Source organism: Otolemur garnettii, unplaced genomic scaffold (genome assembly GCF_000181295.1).
Source record: "Otolemur garnettii isolate 467f Iridium unplaced genomic scaffold, OtoGar3 scaffold00246, whole genome shotgun sequence".
Lineage (NCBI taxonomy): Eukaryota > Metazoa > Chordata > Mammalia > Primates > Galagidae > Otolemur > Otolemur garnettii.
In genome coordinates this window covers 586283-601944 of record NW_003852641.1, presented here as the reverse complement: position 1 = coordinate 601944, position 15662 = coordinate 586283, and the positions used below count along the sequence as shown (strand labels likewise).

The window sequence follows — 15662 nt, the reverse complement described above, 5'->3', positions numbered from 1 at the left end:
ATGTCTTCAAACAAGTGTTTCTCTTGTATCACATTTTCTCAGCCTTGCTACAACGTAATCGTTAATGAGTTGAATACATTAACGTGCATGAATCCTTGCACATACATTACTCTGAAAAAAGTCCTTATCCTTCACCAAATCCCCTACATTTTACCTGTTAGATGGGAGCTCACCTACAACTTGGGTGCTGCCTAACAAATGCCAACAATATAACCCAATCATATGTACCCTTATATTAATCCAAAAGGAAAAAAAAGGAAAAAAATCCTTATTTAATATTTAAGAAATTTAGTGGAATGCAGACCTCATACATTTTTTAAACCAAATTAACACAATCAATGTTTCAAATTTTTAAAATCCAAGTTACTTTGTATACCCACTTAACTCAAAATCTTGGAAAGAGTTAAAGTATATTTTCAAATATCACTGTACACAGAGCTCTTTCCTAAGATAATCCCTTAACAATATTATTACTAATAGAGCCCTGAAAACTAGCAGTATAGCAACAAACCCCAGTTAGACTAGCAGCAAGATTCTGAAGATGTTTCATTCTTCAAAACAAAAGCAGCAAACAAAAATTATAAAGGAGTATCATATAAAAAGTAAAAAGCCCATACATGCATGCAGCAAAGAAATAAACATACCTAGTAAACAAAATTTAGTGTTGAAAATGATCAAAGAAATTCAAATCAATAAATACAATTTCTCTTATTAAAAATTGTCACTACTCACACTATGAGGGAGATTTGGCAAGAACCACTCTCGTGCCTATTGTTAATATGGAAATTGCTTCATCATTTCTAAGGCATGGTCTGTCAAGTGATCAAGACAGTCTCATTCTTTTCGGCCTGATGATATGGTTAGACAGCTTTCTTCCTAATGTTAGGCTCCTGATCTCCCTTTTCGTAGAACGTTCACCTTAGAAAACTTGCAAATCCATCCTCTGCCCTTTTGGAATGTTAGACTTTTTAAAAGTTTCTTGCCAGTATCAACAGGCAGAAACATCTTTCTCAGGTGCTTGGAAGGAATCCCTTTGAACTGCAATTGTCTAGGAAGGTAAAGTAGTGACCCCCATCTCACATTCTCTGTAGGAAGTAGGCACCTAACTCCAGTTGCTGGCTTGCTCAAGTTGTAAAACGACCCCCTGGCAAGGAGATATTAGCAGGAAATAATTAGCAAACACAGGCAGCAGCCAGCAATCCTACTCCCTTCCACCTTCCCAGGTCTTAAGAACCCTCCAGTCCTCTTGCTTAATGGAACTGAGCTCAGAGTGAGTTCTGGGCTCTTCTCTCTGCCATAATCTCTTGCTTATTTTAACTTGGTTCAGTGAAAGGTTTGCTCAACAGAAGACACATGTTCTGTTCTGATCCTTTACCTGACGATTTCAAAGATATTACTATGTACTTACAAGCAGGCAAGTACAAAGTTGTTCATTATTTATAATAACAAATTAAAAATAAAAATGTGTATAATTTTAAGTAGAAAATGCTCTGCAGTTACATTATAACATTATTCTAATTGCATTATATAGATGTGTATGTGAGTGTGTGTGTACATTTCAGAAGACACGTGTGTGTCTGTGTATCAGATAATAAATGGATCGTTCTATGTTTTTTTCATTTTCTAATTTTTCATTATAAATATAGTAATAAGCAATTTGTAAACCCTAAACATACAAATCATATTAAAAAAAATTCCATGTATATATTATGTTTTGTAATTATTAGTATACTTAAAATATGCTTTGCCCTTGATTACTTATTTTTCTTACATTAATTAATTATATCATAAAAATAAGATTAACCTACTATTTGCCAGACTCTTTTAGTTGCTAGGTCTTTGATCTCATGGATTTCCACAGGAGTAATAAAAGAAGTGAAAATATTAAATTTATAAGGTTAGATGATTAACACTAGAAAGATTTCTACAAGCATTATTGCTAACTATCACCTTCAGAGTACTCTCCTTGGGGAGCTGTACCCTGACGCCAGCACCTAGTCCAACCTTCAAAGCACCTTTCTGTGATGACAGTTCTGACAGCCTTTCCAAAAAAGAGTTCCAAAATTGCTTTGAAGGGTAGACTAGGCGCTGGCATGGGTGTCCAGCTTCCTGAGGAGAGCACTTCAAAGGTGACCATAGTGACATTCAGCAATGAGGTATGACATAGTGAAATTTGATTGTCCAACCTCATATGAACATGAAAAAGGAAAAAAGAAAATTACTTTAGAGAAAGAGTTATTCTGGTTCCTTTGTTTGTTTATGATCCCTTTAGCTACTCTTAGGAAAGTGACTGGAATAGAACAGCAAATGGGGGGGCATGAAGGCAAACTTGTAAGCTTACTACATGGCTTATAGCTGACCGAGATTGAAGTGTTATAGAGGTAGAGCTGTGAGGAGATTTTTAAAGGTTTCTTAGATGTGAGAAGAGGACCATAGCAATGATGGCGGCACCTTTTGTCAGGATGAAGAAAAATCAAGCAATGGTGGATTTGGAAACAAAATTAAAACTCGATTTTGAACTCACTGGATTTTAAATGGGATTTTATGGCACATTTCCAATATAGAAATTATTCGTGAGATATTTCACATTATTTTTATTTTTAAATCCAATGTGAAATTTACACTTACAGCATATCTTTATTCAGACACAGAAGCTTCATCTAAAATACTCACCTATATTGATTATGTAAATCTAAAAGTCTAAGATAGAATTCATTTGAAGAACTAGCCTCACATACCATGTTGTTTTATACTTACTAATGAGATGTCCCATAACTGAATTAAGTACCCAAACAATATCCTTTAATAATAATCATAATGGCTCGGCGCCTGTGGCTCAAGTGGCTAAGGTGCCAGCCACATACCTACAGTGGCGGGTTCGAATCCAGCTCAGGCCTGCCAAAACAACAATGACGGCTGCAACAACAACAACAAAAATAGCCGGGTGTTGTGGCAGGTGCCTGTGGTCCCAGCTACTTGGGAGGCGGAGGCAGGAGACTCACTTGAGCCTAGGAGTTGGAGGTTGCTGTGAGCTGTGATGCCACAGCACTCTACCTAGGGGGACAGCTTGAGGCTCTGTCTCAAAAAAATCATCATCATCATCATAATGCCATTATCTTTTAGCAAAAGTACTTTGTCTTTTTAACTTTGTAAAAATGATTTTACTTTGAAGCCAAAGCATTCTAGTTTCAAAAGGTGTATCTGTTCATTGGTCCAAGTAAAATAATTCACTAACTCTTAGGCCAACTAACAATTTTAACATTTAACAAAGAGGAAAATGAAACAATTGAGAAACAACTCTAATTTCATCAACCTCAGAACAGTGTTCTGCAGTTTTACATGGAGTTTGTGCAGCTCCAAGATTTACATAATACTGTCAATAGTTAAAATCTCCCATATATTAATTCATATTAGAAAAATGTGAAAAATCATCTAATTGTTCTGTTAGGAAAAATTTCTACTACATTCTAAATTAGTGGGACTATCTACCTATCAGAGGTGTCCAACCTTTTGGCTACTCTGCACCTCATTGGAAGAAGAGTTGTCTTGGGCCAAACATTTAGCATTTCAGAACACACAGACTAATGAAGACTGATGAGCAAAAAAAAGGTCCATGCATAATTTTTGCCATATCTGCCACCACAGAGAAGCAAAAATGTCCTCAGATAATCCTCCTGGCCCACAGACCACAGCTTAGATGCCCTGCTTTTTCTTTCTTTGGAGATTCAAGTTTAGTTCACTTTTGCAAGTGTAGTAAGGGAAAAAAAAATTAAGCAAGATGTTATTTTTTATCTTTGATGATTGATTAGCTGAAGTCAGGTTTTATCTTTGATGATTGAATATCTGGCAATCATTTCTTTAATTTTATAATAATTTAAGTTTGAATTGACATTGCCGTAAATATTTATATAACTTCCTTGACTCAACTAATGAGTATTTTGGCAAAACCCACAAAACCAGTACATTCAATGCCTTCTATTTCCTTTGACAAATTTATAAACTGGAAATGAGTCTAAGCATTTACACATCTATGCAAAACAGCTGTGTCCATAGCACTTGACTTAGAGTCTGCTTCAGAAAACTGAACACAATTTCAGCTTTGTACAAAGCTGAAGCCATAAGGAAAATATTAGCCATTTGTTTTATTTAATAAAATTTTAATAAATCAGGGCTGTTTTACATAACATAGCTGGAGGTTTAAGCATTGTGTTCACTGTTTAATAAACTAAATTTTCTATTTCTAGCTGAAATCCATATTTGATAGCTATTAAAATTACCCCCCAAAGTCTATTCCATTAATTCCTTTTTGGTTCAAAAATTGACACTTCTCAAATATTTAAGTGCTGTGAAGAAATATTACCCAAAGTCTTTATTGGCAGTTTTTCACATTGTGTAATTCATCAAAATCTAAAAATGTACTAGGAAAATTTAATGTTTTGGATCAACTGTCTCATCATATTGTTAGAAAGCTCTTGTATGTTATGGCCAAATGTTTGGTGAATTAATTGAAGATTTTTTACTTATTGTCAAATAATCCTTTTAATCTTATCTTCACAGTTTTCAAACAAAATTTCCAAACTGAAATACTATATTTTACTATTTTCCTATCTAAAAATGGTCTTTTTAGTTCAAGAATTTATGCTATTGTATCATAGTCCAAACAAAGGTACAATCTCAGATTCTGTTAAAAATCATTTTAAAATTTATTATTTGACTCTAAGTTTAGTTAACTAGCTTCCTTGGTTCTTTCATTAAAGTTAAGAGAAAACTGTTCAAATTCACTATATAATTTTCTGAAGATAGGTCTTAATAAAGGACATTTTAATATCTTTAAAAAATCTTTTTGGGCAATAAAGAGGTTTTCCATTTGGCTCTGCTGCAGCAAAATGCAATTGCCATTTATAGTGAAACTAGCAACACATCTTTACCTCCACTTGCTTATACTTTACTGTTCTAGTTGTAGTTCCTGCATCTACATTCCTGCTTTATTTGACTTTAATGACACCTTTTCAAGGACACCCACTTTCACCACTACTATTCAACAGTATTGAAGTCTTAGCCTTAACAACAGGGCAGGAGGAAGAACTAAAGGGCATCCAAATAGGAAGATTGAAAAAAAAAGTCAAACTATCTTTGCTGATGATATGAGCTTATCACATGAAAATCCTAAAGACTCTGAGAATTGGTAAATTAATTCAGTAAAGTCTCCACTGACAAAATCAATGTACAAAATCAGTAGCAAACACTATACACTAATAACAGCCAAGCCAAGAATCAAATCAGGAGTTCAATGTCCTTTACAGAATGTAGCTGCAAGAAATTAATGAAATACCTAGGAATATATTCACTTAAGGAAGTGAAAGATCTCTATGAGGAGAATTAATAAACTGATGAAAGAAATTGTAGATGACACAAATAGAAAACTATCTCATACTTAGGCATTAAGAGAATCAATGTTATTAAAATGACCATACACCCCAAACTGATTTATAGGGGGAGAAATATTCAAGGAACCCGAATCAGCAAATAAATTAATTAATTAACAAAACACAGATTGCCCCGTTAAAAAGTGGGCAAAGGAAACGAACATTTTTCAAAAGAGACACAAGTAGCCACCAAGTATATGCATAAAATCAACATCATTAATTATCAGAGAAATACAAATCAAAACCACAATGAGTTACTACATCACCAAAGTGAGAAGAGCCATTATTAAAAGGTCAAAAAACAATAGACGTTGTAACAGGTGTTGGTGTGAATGCGGGGGAAAGGGAATGCTTATGCCCTGTGGTAGAAATGAAAAAAGTACAACCTCGATGGAAAATAGTATGGAGATTTCGCATAGAAATAAAAGTTGATCTACCATTTTGATTCAGCAATCTCACTATGGGTCCCATCCAAAGAAAAAGAAGTCATTATATTAAAAACACACCTGTACAGAGTGGTTTATCACAGTACAATTCACAGTAGCGAAAACATGAAATCTACCTAAGTATCACTCAGCTGATGAGTACATAAAGGAAATGTAACACTCACACACACACACACACACACACACACACCATGGAATACTATTTCAGCCATCAGAAAGGATGCAATAATTTCTTTTGTAGCAACTTGAATGTAACTGGAGGACATTATCCCAAATGAAGTAATTCAGGAAGGGAAAACCAAACACAGCATTTCTCAATTATAAGTGGGAACTAGCTCTGGGTATGCATGGTCATACAGAGTGCATAATAGACATTGGAGACTCAGAGGAGGAGGATGGGTGGAGGGTGAAGGAGATGAAAATTATGTATTAGGTACAATGTATCCTGTTCGAGTGACAGATACACTAAATGCCCAAACATCACCACTGTACTAGTCACCCATGTAAGAAAACACTCTGTGTCCTCTTAATGTATTGAAATAAAATATAAAAATTTGCTCATAGACATTTTTAAACTAGAAAATAATATAAACATATTTTGATCATCATAATAGGCTGCATTTCATAGTTAAATATGGTTTACATAGTTATCGTTGTAAGTTGCACTGTCTGCATAAAATTTTTAAATAAACATATTACAATGTTATTTTAATATAGAGAAAAAAATCATTTGAACCGAATTGATCCATTGCTACTGATCAAATCACTGATGTGTTTATGTATCTAACTAAAAATAACTCATGTACCACCACAGGCTCAATAATACATCTTACATGATGCAAAGATTAAAATAAAATATAATTTCGAGTTTAAAGGAAAAATGTCTTATGCTGCTTCAGTTTTAAAATGTCAATTCAATTAAAATTAAACAGTTCAAATTTCAAATTTTGTTCCTCAGTTCCACTGGGTGCATTTAATGCACTCAACAGACAAACACATTTTAATAGAAGCCATAGCAAAATAAAAACCTAGCCTTATTTTTTAGCCTAACATAGTAAAACTTCTTTGAAGAATTTTATAGTAAAAACTACCTCTTTTAACATTGTACAAAGGATTCCTGACTCCAAAGAAAGAAACAAAGGCAAAATGCTACAATGTTCCTTTAATGGCTAGCCCTCATTTTCAGGAGGCAGCAGGGCCAGGACAGTAAGAGATTAGAGATTAGAAAGGAAATATCATAAGAATGAGTGAGGAAGGAGGACGAGGGAGCTTTCAGTGGCCACAGACATTGTACAATACCATGGAATACTATTCAGATGTAAAAAAGATGGTGACTTCATAACTTTTGTATTAATCCAGATGGAGCTAAAACTCATTCTTCTCAGTAAAGTATCCCAAGAGTGGAGAAACAAGTATCCAATGCGCTCAGTACCAATATGAAGCCAGTAGACAATCTAATTCATGCCTATGTAGGAGAAAAGGATTTCCATTCACGTTGGGAGGAGGGAGAAGGGGGTATGGGGGAGGGGAGGGGGCAGGCGTGCTCCCACTGAATAATGGGCACAACATAGGAGTGTATGGCACACCTTTGGGGTGCAGGACAGAAAGAGAGACTCCACCCAACAAATTCAAGTACTGTGATTCAGTTGTTTGTATCATCAGGTTAACCTGAAATTTAAAAATAGAAAAAAGGAAAAAAAAAAAAGGACATACAAAGAGTTGAGCCGCCATTTTCGTTTTCAAAATACACGTCATTGTCGTCTTTTACCGTCAGGATTATGTACATTATGCCATCCATGTAGAGGTAAGTGGAAGCACCACTTGAAATCATGGGGCCCATAGAGCAAAAGCTGCCTGAAAGTAAATCCAGGAAAAAATAAAACATGTTCTTTCAAATAGACCGTGTGCTTGCTTAGGCAGCACATACACTAAAAGTGGCACGATACGGAGAAGATCAGGATGGCCCCTGCACGAGGAGGACACGGACATTTGTGAAGTGTTGTCATTTTCATTTGTACCCTGATATTAATCTGAAATATAAAGACAGTCCATCTATACTGTATGAATGGAACTGGATTCCTTGTGTATTTTGTCTTTTCAGCAATACCAAAAAGTAATCCCGAATATTCATTTTTGAATAATCAGGATCAAATCGTTATGAAAGGAGAATGCCATTGTTGGATCTCACATCGCCTTAGCTAACCTGTTTGTATTTGCAAAGAGTACAAGTGTTCATATTGGGGGAAATGGGTTCATCGGCTACAGAAGTTTAAAAGGTTCATAATGAGGACAGCACAAGTACCTACAGGGAGTTTATTACATGGCCCATCCTTAACAATCAAGAACACACATACCCCTGATTTACCCATAGGAACAAAAAGCCCAGAGAAGCTAAATAAACCCCTGGTGAGTGGCAGACTAAGATTTCACGGCATAACCTATTCTACGCATTTAATCATTAAACTATTGTTTAGGCCCAACACTCAGTTTTATCTATTATTAATGCTGCTTTCCAATTCTTTGGCCCTTATTTAATTGTTTTTGAGATAAATTAAAATGAAGCATAAGCTCATAGGGTTCTGAAAACAGTCAAGGGACCTACAAAGCAAACTAATTTATCGCATGGCTTCTAATTAGCTGTAATTACGATATTTAATAAATGAAACACCTACCTTTAGAGATAATCAAATCTTTTCACTGAACTCCACTAACGCTATGGTGTATACAAAAGGCTAATAACAATCAGAAGCATAATTCAAATGCTGTCAGGAAATGTAGAAGTACAATTTATTGCCAAGCTTGAACTATTATTCTAAAATAGATTTAATAGGGAAACTGGGTAGAGAAAAATGAATTACATAATCATTCATCATCTAACTCTAATTAAGATAGCACGCCTTATTTCCACAGAGCACACTCATGCATGCACACGTGCCCACACGTGCACACACGTCTGAAAAGCTTTTTATTTATAAAATCACTAAAGAATTTCTCTCAATACAACAGTCGATAAAAGTGCTCACCTTTGAGCATTAGATAATTAAACACCTGGCGGCACTGCCACGGTCACTAATACCACAACCTAAAGACAGAGATTCAACTTGTTCCAGAATCTGATTTCTTTTAAGGCCTTCAGCATTACTGTTTAACTTAGTTTCTTTTTAAATCAATTTTTATTGATTTATTTATTTATTGATATATCTTATATCTGGTTTACAATTATCAGCATTTATGAACAAGCTCCCTGGTGCAGTGTGTTCTTTTTGGAGCTATCTGGGATGAAGGGAAGGGTATAAACAGTCGGGGACGATTTCTGTACTATATTTGCTGCTTGTGAATATGCATGAGGAAGTGGTAAGATCACTGGGCCTGAGACGGGGGCACCACCCTGCATCCTGCCCGCTGCCCCAGGGAGAAACTCTGTGGCACTGTCTCTAAGTAAAGCCTAAGCACTGAAGACAGAAGCAGCAGCAAATAATAGCAAACGTCCTTTTGCTGTATGACTTAAGGAAAGAAAAAACGAGTGTGTGATATCGTCAGGCAGATCTTACTAACAAAGAACAATGTGATATCACTGCTATTCTGGACTTTGAGGGACTGGAAAAGAAATAAGCAAAAGAAATTTCAGCTGACCAAAGATAGTAAATAAAGTGCATTTGCAATAAAATAATAGCTTCCCAGCCTCTGCCTCTTTGCTCTGTCAGGGGAAGGCTGTTGGCTGCCAATGGCAAAGGACCGTGCTCTGTAAGCCTGTGTCTCGCACTTACTCTGTAAACCTACCTTTCTCTTTCTCAATAAACTTTGCTTCGTGCTTGCCTTAAAGAAAATAATAACAGCTTCTTGCTAAAAAGACAGCATAATGCATAAAATATCAAGAACATTTAACTGTGAAGGATATTCTGAATTAAGTACAAGTTTCAGGATATTCACCTTGTAATTAATCAACTATCTAAAGACATAAGAACAATTTGTCTCTCCTAATACACTAAAGTTGGAACAACCCCTGACCCCAAAATAAATCATTCAGCATGATCAATAAATCTCTCATAGCCACAACGCCAATAATTATAATTTCCTCAATCATTTACCAATAAGAGAATCTGGGTATTTTGCTTGTATGTTTGTTTTAAAAACATTAATTGATGCTTTCCTTCAGCATTTGCACAGGAGAAATGGAATTTTCATTTTAGCTGTTTTTGTCTAAGATGAAAAGCAATACAATTTTGTAAATGTCAAGGTATTTTTAGATAATATTTATCTCAACCTATTCTTTGGGTCCCAAATATGTCCTTCTTGAATTTTCTTCAAAATGTCGCTTAACCAGTGGCTATAAAGTCTTTCAGTGACAACTACTATCCATTATCCAGCACCTGACATGCCAGCTCAACATCGCTATATTAACTGACTTTCAAGTTTTCCCTCTCCCTGTGGGGCCCTCTCTCCTAAGATTGATGAGGTGGGACGTGGAGTTTGAGCTGCCATTCTGACTTGACAAACAGCAGGAATGGTCCTTGCACAGAGTGGAGTAGGGAGGGCCAAGGGAGGAGGGAACACGGAGTGTGCTGGAATGGCCGCAGCCCCATGCACATGTTTCCCAAGGCAATTAAAACATTATTCCTCAGATTTTACACTTCACAAATACATAACTTCTTTCTTCAATTAAAGTGCCCAGCACTGCCCTACTACATCTTACAAATGTAACAATTAGAAAGGGATTAAACTGCAGTCCCACAGATATTTTAGAGAAGCTACTTTCTAAGATAATAGCTGCCCCTTCCAAGTTTAAATACACTAAAACTCTAATCACTTCTTATAATTCCCAAAATGGTGTTATCGCTTTCTTTTCAACTATTGAATTCACTCTGACAGAGCTAGGGTAATAAAACCCATCATATTCTAATTTTCAGACAGCTTGATAGAACCAATGTTCTCACTATTGATAAAGTGTAATGAAGCACTTTCTTTCCCATAGGAAAGTCTTTGGCTCATATGCTTTGATGCCAACTAGCCTTCACATCTGCCGTTTCACCATTGATGGCTGTAACTTGGCATGAGAACCAGTGTCTGATGAAGCAGCTTTACTCAAAGGCACCATTTTATGTCCTGTAATGGGAACACAGTAAAATGGTGCTGGTTTCCTGTAGGCCTTATGCAAATCCCTGTAATAAACATAGGATCGGGCCTCACATATAATCAATTGTGTGTTAGACAGGAAAGGGAGAGAGAGACAATCTCCTTGAGCAAAACTAACTTCCTTATTGTATAAATAAATCAAATGCAGGATCAAGAATTAAACTTGTCATGATTTAACACATTTCACACATGGCTAATTTATATAAAAACCAAATGCGGCACTAATAAGACCATAACAACACTTGAAAAATTACAACCTTATTTTACTGAACAAAATATTACCACTTAACCTAACGTTAACAGCCATGCATTTTCCTCACCAATTAATAAAGAAAAAAATAAGTTAAGGGAATTAGAGGAATTATATGGCTACAAAAATCTTCACTGAGACCTTTCTTTCCGATTTTTAGAATATATGTCTGATGGAAAACAGAGAACACAGCCACGTGAACAGATTGAAAAACCTTAGTAACAATATGAATCGCTGAGCTACATTCAAACCCACTGGTGTTCAGGCACATAATGTTTTCCACTTTCTTTCTTTCATTGAAGGATGAAGACAAAATAAAACGATAAACAAAGGATATCCCTACCTGTCAATATGTGAAGCAAACAACTAATGAGAAAGTTGCTATTTATTTTTAAAAGCCACATTTCTTTCTCTGCCAGTAATTCGTAAGCAAGATGGCAAGACTAGTTACTGGCTTGGAAACCTAAGGTTATCTATCAGGTGTCCCCCGACCAAGTTAGACTAGTGTGTCATCTTTTAGAAACATTCTGATTCTGTTTCGCTCTGCAAGGAAGAACTCTCAAACAGAGCAAAGAAAAATGTGAATTAAAATTGTCTAACAATTAAACTTGTTTAAAATAGTCACTATTTCTTCTACAACGGGTCAGATACAAAGCTGTTGCTCAGAACTCAGCTTACTAAAAACCTATAGAGAGGGCCGATTAATGTCGATCAGAACGATCTCGCCTAATCTCCTCTCCCTCAGGTAAACACACAGTCACTGTACGACTTTCAGGACTCCAATACGCTTGCTTTGCATTTCCTCTCTAATTGTCTCTTCACCTCCTTGGCAGAAGAGCTCAAAATAAAGCTTCACAAGGAAAGGTGACTCTCACTAATCCAGTCCCCTAAAACGCACATTTCCCCAACTTTTCTTCACATACACACACACACAAACCAAAAATCACAATGTGCCCCCCACATACAACATAAGAATACTCCATGTCCCTCTACACAGCAATTCTCATCCTTATCTATTGAAGACCAGATAGTGTCACAAATGAAGATGTGATGAGATTATTTGCTCTCAACCCATCTCTGTAGTTAAGGGCCGTAAATACAATTCTGCAAATAATTTATAAAAAGCATTAATGTGATTGGAAGATTTGCCATTGTTTCATGTTTCATTCTGATCTGTTGTAGGGTCTGGATTTCAGAAAAACAAAAATGCCTAATCTCATAGGAAAGCAATGGCGTAGATACAATCATTTATGACTATTAATGCAAAAAAAAAGAGGATTATTTACATTTCAAATTAAATTGACTCTGCCTACACAATAGTATGTCTAGGGCAGATCCTTTAAAAGTTCAGAGGCATAATGTCCCACCTCAAGATATTCTGAATTTATTGGCCTGGCAAGGAGCTGGGGCTTGGACATTTTCTAAAAGCTTTCCAAGTAAGTCTAATTCACATATTTTTCATGTCAGTCAGGTTGAAAACTCTGACTTAAACAAATAGAAATTTTTATTATTTATTTACTTTTATTTATGTACTTCCACTTTCATTGATTGTTTTTACAGTATTAAAGAAAAAATCACTGCATCTCTCACTATAAGCATGACATACTAGCAATTCAGACTTCAAAGCCTACTTATACTGTCACCCTAGCATAATTTAAGTTTAGTAGTTCATTGAGCTGTTAAGATCAGCATAAGTGACAGACTATATAGAACATGTTACAACTGCATCTGCTCCGATGCCTTAATGCTAATGTTTGAGAAACTTAACATGATTAAATAATTGAGGTCATGGGCATGAGCCCCCATAACTGATGCACTTAACTCTTCTAAGTAATAATGGTTATGCCATGATATCTTTGGTTATTACTTTTATGGTGATACTGTGTATATATACCCGTTGGTTACTGCTTTTATAATTAAGTCACTTAACCTCTCTGTGGCCCAGTTTCCTCATCTGTTAAATGAGCACAATGATAATTACTTCCTACCTTCCTTAGGAGTTGCTCTGAAGAGTAGTGAGGTGATAATTAGGATAGAAAAGGGAAATTGAGAAAAAGGAAAAGGAAAGAAAGTAGGAAGGAAGGGAGGGATGGAGGGAGGAAAAGAAGGAAAAAGAAAGACAATGCAAGAAAGAAAAAACAACTCCTAAAAGAGCACATTTTTCTTGTAAAGTTTCCAAAAGATAAAACTTGTTACCCCAGATGGATTAATCCACTTGCTTGCATTCCTGGATTCATTACCCACGCTTCCAAATAAATTAACTTTTCACTACGTATTAAGATGAGAATGCCATAGACAGCTATATATATTGAAGAATTGTTTTACCTCTTCACAGAGTAACACAATTTTGTGAATAATCACTTATTCTATCGGAACCTCTCTGTCATAGGCTTTCTATCAATGAATGTAACCAATATTCACAGTGCCAATGAATAACCATAGAATTTGATAAAAGTAGTGAGAAGATGCCATAAGAAAACCTACATATGCGCCATTTATTCAGGGCACACATAGCAGATGACGACATGTCATTTGAGGAGGCAGGGAAAGGGAATCAGCGGTTCTGGGGAAAGGCAGTATCTGTTAAAGTGCACCTTACAGCACCTTTGAGGGCAGAAAATGCATTAATAATCTGCTGCACTTAGCCAAAGAGAGAGTCAAACAAGATGGCAAACTGTTCAAAGTATCAGTATCATCATGGTGTTTTAGCTATAGAGGATAAAGTAACACAAGAGAGAGATAAATCATTAATGAACACAAGAAAAAGGAGATGGTGAGAAGGAAAGGGAGAAGTGAAGGAAGAGGATGAGGGAGAGAGGAGAGAGGAAAAGGAAGAGGAGGAGAGGAAGGGAGAATGTTGCTTAGAGGCAATGTAGAGGGATTACCCCGGTATAACTTGAATGATTAGGTAATAAAAGTACTTCTAATCTTCACTGTCTCACACCAGTGAAAGTTCTAAAACTATCTCAACATGGCCTCAGGCCATAATTAAGGATCAAATTAAGCCTGTTTCTGGAAGGCTTTCTTAAAACTTCTGAAGAAGTTAAAGCAGTGCCTTGTAGACTTTTTCATTTTGATAAAGAACTTCTAAGCCAAAGTAATAATAATTAAGTCTAAAAAGAAGTGTATCTTAGAAACAATTATAGGTATGGCTTTTAGGGAACATGTATTCTCAATTGGAAACAATTAAAAGCCCTAAAGGTTCAGCAGTGACGGCACTGGTGAAACACCATCGCACTAGCATAGAAAAACTGAGTCTGTTCAAAATGGAGAAAAGCCTCAGGGCTCCAAGTTGCTACGAAGAGAATAGCTGGCTTGTAAGTTAGATGAACGTTTATGCTGCCTGCCACGGGGAGGTTCTGGTTTTTTGTTGAGCAATATTGTTGTGGCAACTGATAGATAACACAAGCCCATGACATATGTGAATCGGTGCTGGGAACTATCCAATGAAACAGAGTGGATTCATTCATCTCCCTGCAACTGTGCAGCAAGGGTGGAAAGATACAGAAACGAAGAATATGTATCATAGATTGATAATTTAATGATAACTGAAGTAAAAAAAAAAAAAGGTGTTTAGAAAATAGAAAAAAGGGGTCCCTTACCCAGACTACACAGATCTGTGTAGAGATGGGATTGGGGACATGTCCCTAGAATCAGTGAGTTATAAACTAGGATTTAAGGATTGCAGAGAATATAGCCAATTGGGGGTTGATAGGGAAAGCTGGAATGAGAAAGGGCATAATAGGCATTAAAGAGGAAGGTGAAAGAGCAGAGGATGTAACTAACGCAGGGCAAGAAACACGCCAGTTTGGTTGGGGTGGAGAGCATGAAGGAGAGAAAGTAGAAAGCAGGAAGGAGCAGAGGTGATGTGCTTTGTAAGCTCCTTAGGAGCTGGTTCCCATCCTAAAGCAAACGCGATGCAGTCATTCTGGAAAGTTGAGTCATGCTGGCAACAATACAGAGAGTATGAGAGGCAAATCTGGGGAAATGAAAAGTTAGGGGGTTTGTACTTTCACAAGTCAGAGATGACATTGGTGTGAATTATGATAGCGGTGAAGGAAATACAAAGATATACAGGCAATGAAATGGGAGTTAAGATGTGCTTGGAGACGTAGGATACATATTTCACATTGAACACATTCTTGCCACATAGGATAAGATCAGTGAATACCAGTAAATGAAAAGTTCATTTCTTGTAACTGAACATACACATCATCATAAGATTGAGAACAGAGTGCCTAGTCACATTGGATAAAATAGGACATCGTAATCATTAGGTTTGAAAAAGTTAAAATGAAATAAGAATGCTGTTTATAGCAAATAATTTTAAAAGTTCCATTTAGCAGAGATTTGGCATAGATTCTCAAAGGAATTGCTAAATGCACCTTACTACACCGTAATTTCAAA

At 36.1% G+C, this 15662-nt stretch overlaps 1 protein-coding gene and 1 non-coding gene across 3 annotated transcripts in view; one reads left to right on the top strand and one right to left on the bottom strand.

Annotated features, from left to right (window-relative positions):
* GRIK2 (glutamate ionotropic receptor kainate type subunit 2) overlaps window positions 1-15662 on the bottom strand; it is a 656554-nt gene that overhangs the window by 115249 nt on the left and 525643 nt on the right. The gene's annotated exons all lie outside the window — the stretch shown is intronic.
* LOC111722402 lies at window positions 7777-7883 on the top strand. The gene has a single exon (XR_002771218.1). It is a non-coding gene; the product is annotated as a U6 spliceosomal RNA (small nuclear RNA).